Source organism: Struthio camelus, chromosome W (assembly GCF_040807025.1).
Source record: "Struthio camelus isolate bStrCam1 chromosome W, bStrCam1.hap1, whole genome shotgun sequence".
NCBI classification, from domain to species: Eukaryota; Metazoa; Chordata; class Aves; order Struthioniformes; family Struthionidae; genus Struthio; species Struthio camelus.
The window spans coordinates 106,509-119,722 of record NC_090981.1 but is presented as its reverse complement, the minus strand read 5'-3'; positions in this window follow the sequence as shown (position 1 = coordinate 119,722).

Here is a 13,214-nt window from a genome sequence, read left to right as displayed (position 1 = left end):
CGGTAATTGTAAAAAAAAAAAAACTCCACCTGAACTTTTTGACTGATACTGGAGCACAAATATCTATGATAAATGAGGAACAATATAAACGTGCTCCCCCACTAAAACGTCAATCAGTATCTATTGTAGGGGTTAACAGGAAGGTTACAACACACCCTGTGGTTAAAGCTAAGCTGGAACTAGCCAATGGTTGAGTAGTATGGCCTACTCTATTATTGGGGAAAATGAATATACTTGGGATGGCTGTCCTTCGTGGCCAGAGTTGGATAGATTCCTTCGGGAAGTGGGAAATTGCTAACCCACAGGTATTTGCCCCATTGGATTGCACTCTAGCCCAAGTGACATTGCTGCAGATGATTGAACCATTGCCCGATAGCCAAATTGTGAACACACCGCAATATTGAATCCCACCAGAGGCTAGGAAACCAGTGAATGAATTAATTAAAGATTTAGAGGGGCAAGGAATTATAAAGAAAACCCACTCCCCTTTTAACTCCCTGGTGTGGCCTTTGAGAAAAAGCAATGGTACGTGGAGACTTACTGTGGACTATAGAAAATTGAATGCTACCACGCAGCTGCTCACTGCTGCTGTACCTAGTTTGGCAGAAATATCAAATCAGTTTAACATCACTGGGTTTAAATGGATGGCAGTCCTCGATGTAAAGGATATATTCTTTATGGTCCCATTGTCCCCACAAGACCAGGAGAAGTTTTTTTTTTTAAATGGGAAGGGATCCAGTACACCTTTACACAATTACCCCAGGGATACAAACACAGTCCTACGTTAGCCCACGCTCAACTAGCCAAGGTACTAGAGGAAGTAACAATGCCAACAGGAGTCACACTTATTCAGTATATAGATGACATACTGATAGGGGGAGATGATGAACAACATGTACAGGAAGGAATGAATGCTGTTATCTGTTGGCTCGACACATTAGGGATTGAGATATCACAGGAAAAACAGCAAGGATCGAGTCAGGAAGTAAAGTTTCTGGGTGTACGATGGGTAGGAGGCAGAAAAGAGATACCTCAAGATGTCCTGAAGGATGTCCGGGACCTATTCGACCCAAGTATTAAGAAATCCCTATGAGGAATTCTTGGCACATTGGGATTCTGGAGGCAACACATACCATGTTTCAGTATACTAGCTAGACTTTTATATAACTTATTAAAGAAATCAGCCAAATGGGAATGGAATGAGCAGGCTAAGTCAGTCCTTAATACATTAAAGGAAGAAGTAGAAGCTTATCAGTCATTAGGCCTGGTACACCCCCAGGATCCTTTTGTATTGCATGTGATGGTAGGAGACTTCGGGGCCTGGTGGGGGTTGTGGCAGACGGTAAGCGAAGGCCAAGGCAAGCAGCCTATACAGTTTGGATCAAAAGCATGGCAGGGAGCACAATGCAACTATTCAGTATTTGAGAGAGTTTTGCTGGGAGCCTATTTAGCTCTATTAGACACTGAGAATATCACATGAGATAGGAAAGTACATTTAAAACTACCCCTCCCGGTCTTGAAATCTATCCTAGCCAGACAACCTCTCCCTGCTGGGGTGGCTCACAAGATGACAGTACAGCGATGGGCCTTGTATCTTCACTCTAGAGCAGAAGGCAATGAGAGTCCAAGTGAAGGGAAGCTAACTGAAGAAGTCCAGAGAATAGGAATGTCCAAAGAATATGGGGAGGAACCTGACTCCCCAATAAGTGAAGTACCCAAATTTGATCCTCAATGACCCAAAGGGGTATGGCTTACTGATGGGTCTGCCAAGAGATGTGAGGGCAAATGGTTAGGAACTGCTACTGCTGTGTCAGTGGCTAATTGACAAGTCATAACCACCCAAATCGGGGGTCTGCCCAACTGGCTGAACTACAAGCCATTTTAATGGCTTTAGAAGCTGGAGCTAGTACTATTTACACCGACTCCTATGCTGTCTGGGCGGGAACCACACAATGGTTGAGGAATTGGCAAAGAAATAATTGGCAGGTAAATAACCAGGACATTTGGGGAAAGGAGATATGGCAACAAATCCTGAGACATGCAAAATCTCGACCAATTGCAATAGGACATGTGTCTGCCCATCAGAAAGGATCCCTGCCCACTTTTGGAATAATGAGGCTGATTGATAAACACACTAAGATTATGCCTCTTGTAGAAGATTCCTCAAGGAAAGGGTGAGAGTGGTCATTATACTGTGCATCCGAGAACAGTGAATCCTCAGAGACCCCTTTGAGGTCTCTGACAGAGACAGAGAGAGAGACAGAGGCAGACAGAGGCAGACAGAGGCAGACAGAGGCAGACAGAGAGAGACAGAGGCAGACAGAGAGAGACAGAGAGAGACAGAGAGAGACAGAGAGAGACAGAAGCAGAGACAGAGAGATGACAGAGAGACAGAGAGACAGAGAGACAGATGCAGACAGACACAGAAACAGACACAGAGACAGAGACAGACAGACAGAGAGAGAGAGGGACGGAGACAGACGGAGGCGGACAGAGACAGAGAGACAAACAGAGAGAGACAGACAGACACAAACAGAGGCAGAGGCAGGCAGAGGCAGAGAGACAGACAGACAGAGGCAGAGGCAGACAGAGACGGAAAGAGACAAAGACAGAGAGACAGAGAGAGAGGCAGAGAGAGAGAGACAGACAGAGGCAGAGAGAGAGAGACAGACAGAGAGAGAGAGAGATAGAGACAGACTACAGAGAGACAGACAGACAGACACAGACAGACAGAGAAACAGACAGAGACAGACAGACACAGACACAGAGCTAGAGAAGGAAAGCGACCAAGACAAATTGAGAGCGAGACAGAGACAGAGACAGACAGAGACAGGCAGAGACAAACAGACAGAGAAACAGAGAGACAGAGAGACAGACAGAGAGACAAAGATGGAGACAGATGGAGACAGACAGAGATAGAGACAAAGACAGAAACAGATGGACAGAGACAGAGAGAGACAGAGACAGAGAGAGACAGAGAGACAGACACAGAGGCAGAGACAGAGACAGAGAGACAGATGTAGACAGACACAGAAAGAGACAGAGACAGTAAGAGACAGACAGACAGACAGAGGGACGGAGACAGACGGAGGTGGATGGAGACAGACAGACAGAAACAGAGAGACAGAGACAGACAGAGACAGACAGAGACAGACAGACAGACAGACAGACATAGAGAGACAGACACACAGACAGAGGCAGAGACAGAGAGAAAGATGCAGACAGACACAGAAACAGACACAGAGACAGTAAGAGACAGACAGACAGACAGAGACTACAGAGAGACAGAGACAGACAGACAGACAGACAAACAGAGAAGGAAAGAGACCAAGACGAACTGAGAGCGAGACAGAGACAGAGACAGACAGACAGAGAAAGAGACAGACACAGGGACAGAGACCGAGACAGACAGAAACAGACAGACAGAGACAGACACAGGGACAGAGACCGAGACAGACAGAAACAGACAGACAGACAGACAGAGCTAGAGACAGAGAGAGACAGAGAGACAGAGAGCTAGAGATAGAGACAAAGAGCTAGAGATAGAGACAGAGAGAGACAGACAGAGACACAGACAGGCAGAGAGGCAGGGACAGGGACAGACAGAGACAGACAGATAGAAGGAGACAGATGCAGACTGAGACAGAGACAGAGAGAGACAGAGGGAGACACAGAGACAGACAGAGAAAGACAGGGACAGAGACAGAGAGACAGAGACAGACAGACACAGACAGACAGACAGAGACAGACACAGAGACAGAGAAGGAAAGAGACCAAGACCGAGACGAACCAAGAGCGAGACAGAGACAGACACAGAGACAGAGAGAGAGGGACGGAGACAGACAGAGACAGACAGAGAAACAGAGACAGAGCAAGAGACAGAGACAGACAGACAGACAAAGAAAGAGACAGACATAGATGGAGACAGACAGAAACGAAGACAGACGGAGACAGACGAAGATAGAGACAGAAAAAGACAGACAGACAGAGACAGACAAAGACAGACACAGAGACAGACACAGAGACAGACACAGAGAGAGAGACAAATAGGGACGGAGGCAGACGGAGACAGATGGAGATAGAGACAGAGACAGACAGAGGCAGAAACAGACAGACAGACAGAGACAGAGAAAGAGACAGACACAGAGACAGAAAGAGACAGAGACAGACAGACAGAGACAGAGACCGAGACAGACAGAGACAGAGAAGGACAGAGACTGAGACCAAGACTGAGACAGACAGAAACAGACAGACAGATGGAGACACATGGAGACCGAGACAGAGACAGACAGAGAGACAGAGATAGAGACAGAGACAGACAGAGAGAGAGACAGACGGAGACAGACAGACAGACGGAGACAAACAGACAGAGAAACAGAGAGACAGAGAGAGGCAGAGACAGACAGACACAGAGACAGAAAGAGACAGAGACCGAGACAAAAAGAGACAGAGAAGGAAAGAGACCGAGACAGACAGAGACAGACAGACAAAGAGACAGAGACAGACAGACAGACAGAGAGAGAGAGGGACAGAGACAGACGGAGGCAGACGGAGACAGAGACAGACAAAGACAGAAAGACACAGACACAGACACAGACAGACAAAGACAGAGACAGACACAGACAGACAGAGGCAGATGGAGACAGATGGAGATAGAGACAGACAGACAGAGACAGATGGGGACAGAGACAAACAGGGACAGAGACAAACAGGGACGGACAGAGAGACAAAGACGGAGGCGGATGGAGACAGACAGAGATAGAGACAAAGACAGAGATAGACAGAGAGAAACAGACAGACAGACAGAGAGACAGACAGACAGAGACAGACAAACAGAGAGACAGAGATAAACAAGGACAGAGATAGACAGATGGAGATGGAGACAGACAGAAACAGATAGACAGACAGAGATAGACAGACGGAGACAGAGAGAGAGAGACAGACAGAGACAAACAGGGACGGAGACAGACGGATACAGACAGACAGAGAAAGAGGGAGACGGAGGCAGATGGAGACAGAAACAAACACAGACAGAGAGAGACAGACAGACAGAGAGAGACAGAGAGAGACAGAGACAAAGAGAGAGACGGAGACAAAGAGAGAGACGGAGACAAAGAGAGAGACGGAGACAGACAGACAGACAGACAGACAGAGAGACGGAGAGACAGACAGAGAGACGGAGAGCGACACAGAGAGACAGAGGGAGAGACGGACAGAGGGAGAGACAGAGAGACACAGACAGAGGCAGAGGCAGACAGAGGCAGAGAGACAGACAGACAGATATGGAAAGAGACAAAAACAGACAGACAGAGAGACAGAGAGAGACAGAGAGAGACAGAGAGAGAGACAGAGAAACAGATAGAAACAGACAGAGAGACAGAGACAGGCAGATAGGCAGAGACAGCCAGAGAGACAGAGACAGACAGAGAAAGAGACAGAGACAGAGGGGGACATACAGAGAGAAAGAGAGAGAGAGACAGTGACAGAGGCAGAGAGACTCAGAGGCAGAGAGACTCAGAGGCAGAGAGAGACAGTGACAGAGGCAGAGAGACTCAGAGGCAGAGAGACTCAGAGGCAGAGAGACTCAGAGAGAGAGGCAGAGAGAGGGAGTCAGAAAGAATCAGACAGAGACAGAAAGTGACAAAAGAGGAGGAAGAGGGTCGGAAAAAGAGAAAGAGGGGCAAAGTAAGGAGAAAGAGAAAGAGGGGTGGAGGAAGAGAAAGAGGGGCAAAGTAAGGAGAAAGAAAGGGGCAGAGGAAGAGAAAGGAGCAAAGTAAAAAGAAAGAAAGGGGCAGAGAAAGAGAAAGGGGCGGAGAAAGAGAAAGCAGGGCAAAGTAAGGAGAAAGCAGGGCAAAGTAAGGAGAAAGAGAAAGAGGGTCGGAAAAAGACAAATAGGGGTGAATTAAGGAAAAAGAGAAAGAGGTACAGAGAAAGAAAGAGGGGAGAAGTAAGGAGAGAGAAAGTGGGGAGGAGAAAGAGAGGAGAAGTAAGGAGAAAGGAGCAGAGAAAGAGAAAGTAAGGGCAAAGTAAGGAGAAAGCAGGGCAAAGTAAGGAGAAAGAGAAAGGGGTGGAGAAAGAAAGAGGGGAGAAGTAAGGAGAAAGAGAGACAGAGACAGAGAAAGAAAAAGAGGGATAAAGTAAGGAGAAAGAGAAAGAGGGGAGGAGAAAGAGCAAGAGGGCCAGATGAAGGAGGAGGAGAGGTAAAGGAAAGAGAAGGAGGAAGAGGGCCGGAGGAAGGAGGAGGAGAGGCAAAGGAAGGAGAAGGGGGAAGAGGGTCAGGGGAATAAGGAGGAAGAGGCAAAGGAAGAAGGGGATATAGGGCTGGGGGAAGGAAGAGGAGAGGCAAAGGAAGGAGAAGGAGGAAGAGGGCTGGAGAAAGGAGGGGAAGAGGCAAAGGAAGGAGAAGGAGGAAGAGGGCTGGGGGACGACTACCAGGGGAAGCGGCAAAGGAAGGAGAAGTAGGAAGAGGGCCGGAGGAGAGGCAAAGGAAGGAGAAGGGGGAAGAGGGACGGAGGAAGGAGGAGGAGAGGAAAGGGAAGGAGAGGGAGGAAGAGGGCCGAGGGAAGAAGGAGGAGAGGCAAAGGAAGGAGAAGGAGGAAGAGGGCCGGGGAAAGGAGGAGGAGAGGCAAAGGAAGGAGAAGGAGGAAAAGGGCCGGACGAAGGAGGAGGAGACGCAAAGGAAGGAGAAGAAGGAAGAGGGCCTGAGGAAGAGGGCCAGACAAAGGAGAAGGAGATGCAAAGGAAGGAGAAGAAGGAAGAGGGCCTGAGGAAGAGGGCCGGACAAAGGAGAAGGAGACGCAAAGGAAGGAGAAGAAGGAAGAGGGCCGGTGGAAGGAGGACGAGAGGCAAAGGACGGAGAAGAAGGAAGAGGGGAGGAGAAAGAGAGGCAGAGGAAGTGGGCCAGAGGAAGGAGAAGGAGGAAGAGAGCCAGAGGAAGGAGGAGGAGATGCAAAGCAAGCAGAAGGAGGAAGAGGGCAGGAGGAAGAGGGCCGGAAAAAGGAGAAGAGGCAAAGGAAGGAGAAGGAGGAAGAGGGCCAGATGAAGGAGGAAGGGCGGCAAAGGAAGGAGTAGGAGGAAGAAGGCCAGAGGAAGAGGCAAAGGAAGAAGGAGGAAGAGGGCCAGAGGAAGAGGGCCAGAGGAAAGGAAAAGGAAGGAGAAGGAGGAAGAGGAACAGAGGAAGAGGGCCGGGAGGAAAGGCAAAGGAAGGAGGAGGAGGAAGAGGGCAGGAGGAAGAGGGCTGAAGGAAGGAGGGGCAGAGGCAAAGGAAGCAGAAGGAAGAGGAGGACTGGAGGAAGAGGGCCACAGGGAGAGGCAAAGGAAGGAGAAGGAGGAAGAGGCCCGGGGGAAGGAGGAGGAGAGGCAAAGGAAGGAGAAGGGGGAAGAGGGCTGAGGGAAGAAGGAGGAAGAGGCAAAGGAAGGAGAAGGAGGAAGAGGGCCGGAGGAAGAGGGCCAGAGGAAGTGGGCTGGAGGAAGGAGAATGAGGAAGAAGGCCAGAGGAAGGAGAAGGAGAGGCAAAGGAAAGAGAAGGAGGAAGAGGGCTGGAGTAAGGAGGGGGAGAGGCAAAAAAAGGGGAAGGAGGGGGAGAGGTAAAGGAAGGAGGGGGAGAGGCAAAAGAAGCAGAAGGAGGAAGAGGGCCAGAAGAAGAGTCAAAGGAAGGAGTAGGAACAAGAGGGCCGGAGCAAGAGGCAAAGGAAGGAGAAGGAGGTAGAGAGCCGGAGGAAGAGACAAAGGAAGGAGGAGGTGGAAGAGGGCCAGAGCAAAAGGGCCAGAAGAAGGAGGGGGAGAGGGAAAGGAAGGAGCATGAGGAAGAGGGCCAGAGGAAGGAGGAAGAGAAGCAAAGGAAGGAGAAGGAGAAAGAGGGCCGGGGGAAGAGGGCCAGAGGAAAAGGACCGGAAGAAGGAGGGGGAGAGGGAAAGGAAGGAGAAGGAGGAAGAGGGCTGGGGGAAGGAGGAGGAGAGGCAAAGGAAGGAGAAGGAGGAAGAGGGCCAGAGGGAGAGGCAAAGGAAGTAGAAGGAGGAAGAGGGACAGAGGAAGGAGGAGGAAGAAGTAAAGGAAGGAGAAGAAAGAGGGCCAGAGAAATAGGGAAAGAGGAAGGAGTGGGAGAGGCAAAGGAAGGAGAAGGAGGAAGAGACCCAGGGGAAGAGGGTCGGAGGAAGAGTCAAAGAAGGAGGAGGAAGAGGGTCGGAGGAAGGAGAGGGAGACGCGGAGGAAGGAGAAGGAGGAAGAGGAACGGAGGAAGAGGGCTGGAGGAAGAGGCAAAGGAATGAGAAGGGGGAAGAGGGTCGGAGGAAGAGTCAAAGAAGGAGGAGGAAGAGGGTCGGAGGAAGGAGAGGGAGACACAAAAGAAGGAGAAGGAGGAAGAGGAACGGAGGAAGAGGGCTGGAGGAAGAGGCAAAGGAATGAGAAGGAGGAAGAGGGCCAGGGGGAAGAAGGCTAGAGGAAGGAGAAGGAGGAAGAGGGCCAGAGAAAGAGGCAAAGGAAGGAGAAGGGGGAAGAAGGCCGGATGAAGGAGGGGGAGAGGCAAAGGAAGGAGAAGGAAAAAGAGAGCCAGAGTAAGAGGGCTGGAGGAAGGACGAGGAGAGGGAAAGGAAGGAGAAGGAGGAAGAGGGCCGGAGGAAGACAGCTGGAGGAAGCGGGAGGAGAGGCAAAGGAAGGAAGAAGGAGGAAGAGAGCCGGAGGAAGAGGGCTGGAGCAAAGGCAAAGGAAGGAGAAGGAGGAAGAAGACCAGAGGAAGGAGGGGGAGAGGTAAAGGAAGGAGAAGGAGGAAGATGGCTGGAGGAAGAGGACTGGAGTAAGGAGTAGAAGAGGCAAAGGAAGGAGAAGGAGGAAGAAGACCAGAGGAAGGAGGGGGAGAGGTAAAGGAAGGAGAAGGAGGATGATGGCTGGAGGAAGAGGACTGGAGGAAGGAGTAGAAGAGGTAAAGGAGAAGGAGGAAGATGGCTGGAGGAAGAGGACTGGAGGAAGGAGTAGACGAGGCAAAGGAAGGAGAAGGAGGAAGAAGACCAGAGGAAGGAGGGGGAGAGGTAAAGGAAGGAGAAGGAGGATGATGGCTGGAGGAAGAGGACTGGAGGAAGGAGTAGAAGAGGCAAAGGAAGGAGAAGGAGGAAGAGGGCCGAGGAGAGAGGGACGTAGGAAGGAGTGGGAGAGGCAAAGGAAGGAGAAGGAGAAAGACAGCTGGGAGAACAGGGCCAGAGGGAGGAGAGGGAGAGGCAAAGGAAGGAGAAGGAGGAAATAGGGCTGGAGGAAGAGAGGCAAAGGAAGGAGAAGGAGGAAGAGGGCCAGAGGAAGAGGCAAAGGAAGGAGAAGGGGATAGAGGGCTGGGGGAAGGAGGAGGAGAGGCAAAGGAAGGAGAAGGAGGAAATAGGGCTGGAGGAAGAGAGGCAAAGGAAGGAGAAGGAGGAAGAGGGCCAGAGGAAGAGGCAAAGGAAGGAGAAGGAAGAAGACCAGAGGAAGAGGGTCGGAGCAAGAGTGCCAGAACAAAAGGGCTGGAGGTAAAGGGCTGGAGGAAGGAGGGGGAGAGGGAAAGGAATGAGAAGGAGGAAGAAGGTCGTGGAAAGGAGAGGGAAGATGCAAAGGAAGGAAGAAGAGGGCCAGGGAAAGAGGGATGGAGGAAGGAGGAGGAGAGGCAAAAGAAGAAGAAGAAAGATGCCTAGAGGAAGGAGGGGGAAGATGCAATGGAAGGAGGAGGAAGAGGCAAAGGAAGGAGGAGGAGGAAGAGGGCTGGAGGAAGAGGGCCAGAACAAAAGGCCCAGAGGAAGTGGCAGGGGGAAGGAGGAGGAGAGTCAAATGAAGGAGAAGGAGAAAGAGGGCTGGGGAAAGGCAGGGGAAGAGGCAAAGGAAGGAGAAGGAGTTGGTGGGGGACATTGAGACTGCAGTGGGCTTTCAGACAGCAGTGGCAGCAGAGATGCTGAGGGCGGCAGTGACGAAAGAGGGGTTGAGTAATGAGAAAAATCAAAGCACAGAAAAAGATGATAGAGATAGGAGAAAAAAATAAAAATGGTAGTAAGTAAAAATACCATGAGGAAAAATTCTCATTTTTTGTTTTTTGGAAAAAGACTATGTAAGAACAAGGAAACAAGAGGGGAAAGGGGATCAAGAACAGAGAAAATTTGGGATGCATTTACGTGAAATAAGACAGAAATAAACCACAACCATTTTATTTGAAAGGACACATAAGCTCAAGCATCTATCATCTTTATTGCTCAAAAAACTGCACCACCATCTCTTTACTCCAGCATCATCAGCAAAGCCTTCAGCTTCAATCATCACAAAACAAGCATGCGCATCTCCCTGCTATAGGAAGTCTGCTTCTGCACCTGCACAAGCACAGAGACATTTCAGTTACATAATACCTTATAAAACTCCAGAAACATAGCAAACCAGCCCACCATCTACATCAGCTGCTCGCTCTTCAGCATCCATCTCTACATTCTCACTACTGCTACTCACATACAGCAGCGTATACTCTACCTTCCTGCACTAACAGGCAAATGCCACCTGGTTTTTGAACTGCGCTCAGTAATAGGGTTACTAAGCACTTTCAAAAACCACCCTGCCTTGAAAACCCCAGCCCTGAGCCAAAGCTCTGCGGCAATATTGGTGATTGCCTTGCTGTGACCAGGACTATGGAAAAAAATCCAGCCTGGGGAAAGGAAAAAAAATCCTCCAGCTGTGGGATGGTTTGTTTTTTTTTTTTGGAAAAAAAAATTTAAAAAGACATTATAAATACTAACTGCAACCTTGGAAAAAAAACATGCATACAAGGTGAGACACATTCAATACCAAACCTACCCAACAACCACACAACTACCCACTCACTTCCAAAGCCAGTCCTCATCCCTAACCACCTAATCCCATTCTTTTTAAAGGGAACACTGTACTAGCATGAATAAGTCCCACAAAAAGATCATTCCTATCAATAAACAAATAAACAATAGTAGTATGCTTTTCCTTAAAGCTTAACTCCGAAATCCACAAAAGGTCCCATGGATACATTACCTTTCTATGGCCACAACCATTACTACAGTGACAGGCAAGGCAGCTCCAGCCCCCAACAGACATGGACACACAAATGGACACAAGAACAATCACAACACAGAAGACACTACCAGCCAGAAAGCCCTACGACACCACAACTGCACAGCTCAGATGCTTGGGAGAAGCCCAGGAGAAAGTCAAACACCACCACCCATGACAGAAAGGAGCCAGCAAAGCAGGGACAATCTATGCACAAGGGACTGGCCAGAAAAACCCAAAGCCACAACCACAAAGGGAAGAAAATCCTGAAAGCACACCACAATGCTGCAGAACAAGCCCTCAAGAATCGCTGCAAAGATGACCAGCAAAAGACAGCTATGATGCAAATACAGCATGACACATTGGCCCTTTTAGCAGGCGGCACAGAAGGAGACCTGCAATGCTGAGCAGTCAGGCCAGTCAAAAGCCTGCAGATGCCTACCATGCTAGCACTATAAAGTTTGCTCCATGAGCAGAAAGGACAAGAGCAACATCAAGACCTGAGCAAAAGACAAGACAGCTACAACACACACCACAGGACACAACACAGACACAGGCCACAGGCTGGAGCTGCCCAGCCTAGCACATCCCCACTGCCTCTACCTCACAGAGAGCACTCATTCTGAGGAGGCCTCCACATGACAGTCAGTGTTGCATTCACCCCCAAGACACACCAACACCCTTGGCCCCTCCACTTAGCTTGGGCAGTGCTGTGCACCGCTGTCTGTCCTGAAGAGCCAGGCACAGCCTCTCTGATCTTCCTTCAGTTGTGAACCTTCACCTTCATCACCTGCCAAACCAGAGTGCAAGCAGTCACCTGCATGCCAGACTGCTCCAGCCTCTTCCCCAAGAGCACCCTCCTCCAAAACACCATGGTCCCTCTGCTCACCTGCAACACGACTATTCCAAACTCAGACACTGTGGCCAGGGGGACACCCACAGCACCTGGGAAAACCAACACAACAAAGATATTGTTCTGCCAAACAGCACTCATCAGCCTTACAACAACTGACACTGTTCTGCTCAGCCATCCTGGAAAAGGCCCACACAGCACCTCAAAAAGCAAAGCAAGAGACATCACCAAGAGGCAGCCCAACATCACCCTACCACACAATAAAGCTCTGATCAACAAGCTGTCCTGCTCACCTGCTCAGGCTCCCTCTTGCCATGCAGCTTCTCCACTCTACTCCACAACTTCATGCAATGCCTGCAAAACCAGAGAAAATACCACACCTTGAGGTGATGCCTGAAAAATCACAGCCCATCCTCACCAACCCTTTGCTCCCACACCTTTACCTGCTCCGCTCACCCATCCCCGCTGCTAGGCTACAGGCTGCCATGCCATGCACCTGGAAAACCACAAAAACCGTGGGCAATGGGGACAGCACCAACAATATAACAGCCCCATTCTATGCTCTACTTCACCTCTCAGATAAACCAAGACCCAAGGCCATGGCCACATAGGGAAGAAAAACCTGAAAGCATGCCACAATGAAGCAGAAGAGTGGCCAACAAGGCCTCAAGCATCACCTCAAAGATGACCAGCCACAAACAGCTACAATGCAAATCCAGCACAACACATCAGCCCTTTTCATGGGCAGTGCAGGAGGAGACCCGATTCATTGATGCAATGCTGAGCACTCAGGCCAGTCAAAAGCCTGTGGATGCCTACCAAGCTACTGCCACATCCACTGTCATCACCTGCCAAACCAGAGCAGAGTTTTCCACGGCACTGGGAAAAACCAATACAAAGTTACTATTCTGCCAGGCAATGCACACCAGCCCTACAACATCTGACACAGATCCACTCACCTGAAATCCTCAGTCATTCCTGGAAAAGACCCACACAGGACCTGTAAAAGTAAAGCAAAAGACATCATCAAGAGACAGCCCAACAGCACACTGCCTCACCATAAAGCTCTGAGCTCCTCCTCTCACCTCTACCACCTTGTCGGCACCCACCGGCATACAAATCTTACAATTGCTTCCATGCTGCTCAAAGACACAGGGAGACCAACAGCCCTGGAAGAACTCTGGCCCAGAAGTGCAAATAGAGATATGGATGGATCAAACAGAAGAGCCACCATGGCCAATATGATGACAAAGACTTTGCCTTTATGGATGAAAACTGCTTAAAGGAGAATGGAACCAGCAGGGCTCAGAACACCTCAATATAAAGTTTTATGATACAAGAGCAG